The sequence below is a fragment of the Gobio gobio genome (assembly GCF_949357685.1).
Source record: "Gobio gobio genome assembly, chromosome: 20".
In the NCBI taxonomy this organism is placed as follows: domain Eukaryota; kingdom Metazoa; phylum Chordata; class Actinopteri; order Cypriniformes; family Gobionidae; genus Gobio; species Gobio gobio.
The window spans coordinates 50,648,735-50,650,941 of NC_137113.1; positions in this window are offsets into that span (position 1 = coordinate 50,648,735).

Genomic DNA, 2,207 nt, shown 5'->3' on the forward strand with positions numbered 1-2,207 from the left:
GGCCGACAACTAGGGCTGGTGAAAGCGGAGCTCGAGACAGTACAGGACAAAGTGGCTGTGCTTCGTAGGAAGTCTAAGCTCAAGGATCACAACAACTACAGAAGAGTGTCTGTATCGTCTGCGAAATCACACTCTGAGCGGCTCATGGATTTCAATCTGCCAACTCGAGAGATCCCATAAACAAAGGGTTACTATTTGGCGGGTAATGGGAGGCTGATTAAACGTTCGGAGAATGATGTGGAAAGAGGGCCACGGGTGTGACGACATTAGTACTGACTGTGTTTTGGTTCATTGGAATGTAAATGGATGGACGCCAAATAACTGTAAACTTAGAGCGCATCTTCTCCTTTCGCTGGAGCCAGATATAATCTCTTTAAATGAGGCTCATCTATATCATTTTGTACCTGAGCTTGATGGCTTTACCTGGATAGGGCTCAACCGCGCTGTGCACAAAAGAGCTGTTAAGGGTGCCCTAGAATGATTTGAAATAACATCTTAAATTGTTCTCTGGTATCTACATAGAGGGTATATGGCTTATTTAAGGTCAATGATTGTCCAGATACGGTTTTACAAGTCCATTTACAACTCTACATTCACATTTAGTCATTTAGCAGACACTTTTATCCAAAGCGACTTACAAATAAGAGCAATAGAAGCAACTAGAACAGTCAAAGGCTACAGTATGCAAGTGCTGTAACAAGTCTCAGTTAATCTAACACAAAACACACAGGATTTTTTTTCTTTTATAAATAAATTAGACAGACAAAAATGAATAGAATGTTAAGTGCTATTCTTGATTGGTCAGGTGCTGCTGGAAAAGACGTGTCTTTAGCTGGTTTTTGAAAATGGCTACAGATTCGGCTGCTCGAATTGAGATAGGCAGGTCATTCCACCAGGTGGGGGCAGTCCAGGAAAAGGTCCGTGAGAGCGATTTCATGCCTCTTTGGGATGGCACCACAAGGCGTCGTTCACTGGCAGAACGTAAGCTCCTGGAGGGTGTGTAAGTCTGAACAAGCGAGTTTAGGTATATTGGTGCAGAGCCAGTGGTTGCTTTGAAGGCGAGCACCAGTGCCTTGAATTTGATGCGAGCGGCTATTGGCAGCCAGTGGAGACTGATGAAGAGAGGCGTGACGTGCGCTCTCTTCGGCTCGTTAAAGATCACCCTCGCCGCTGCATTCTGGATCAGCTGCAAGGGTTTGATAGTGCATGCCGGAAGGCCCGCTAGAAGAGCATTACAGTAGTCCAGTCTGGAGAGAACAAGAGCTTGGACCAGGAGTTGTGTGGTCTGCTCTGATAGGAAGGGTCTAATCTTCCTAATGTTGCATAATGCAAATCTGCAGGACCGGGTTGTTGCAGTGATGTGGTCAGTGAATTTTAGCTGATCATCAATCACAACTCCAAGGTTCCTGGCTGTCCTGGACGGAGTAATGGTTGATGATCCTAGCTGAATGGAGAGATTATGATGAAGTGCTGATTTGGCTGAGACCTCCCTGGTTAGGGTTAGGGTTAGGGTTAGGGTAGGGTTAGGGTTAGGTACAGGAGGTTAATACGAAAATGAGCCCCCCAGAGTTGAGCAACCGGGTGTTTTGTTTCTGTTATATCCTTGCACCCTTTGTTGCTAGTTGGCTGGGACTTGGAACATGTACTAATTGTGCGACGCCCGATCCGCCGGAGGCGGTCTCAGCTCTCTAGCGCCACCGTGCGTCGAGTTACGGTACTGCACTTGCGTTTCTCCCCGGCCCAGGGAGCTTAGAGTCGGCCCGTTTGTGTCTTAGGGTGCGCTGATCACGGTGGTGGTGGTCCCGTGCCTCTATCTGGTTCGGTTTGGCATGGAGTGCCATTTAAGTTCCGGCACAATACAGGGCGTGAGGGAACCACACGTGGACCCAATGTTTGATTTGACATATATACATATACATATACATATATATATATATATATATATATATATATATATATATATATATATATATATATATATATTATATGCATACATATTAGGGTGTTTTTGGGGTGTAAAAAGAGATGTGTTTGGATTTGGGAGGGCTGTTTTAAAATCAACCAGGTTGTAGCTCCTTGTTTTTTTAGCGGGTAGGTTTTCGGTGTAAGGTTGGGGGTTATTTGAAGGCGGGTTTACATTCATTAGGGTTGTGGTAGGTAGGGTTAGGGACGGGTAGGTTTAGGGAAGGTGGGGTTGGGGTTATGTT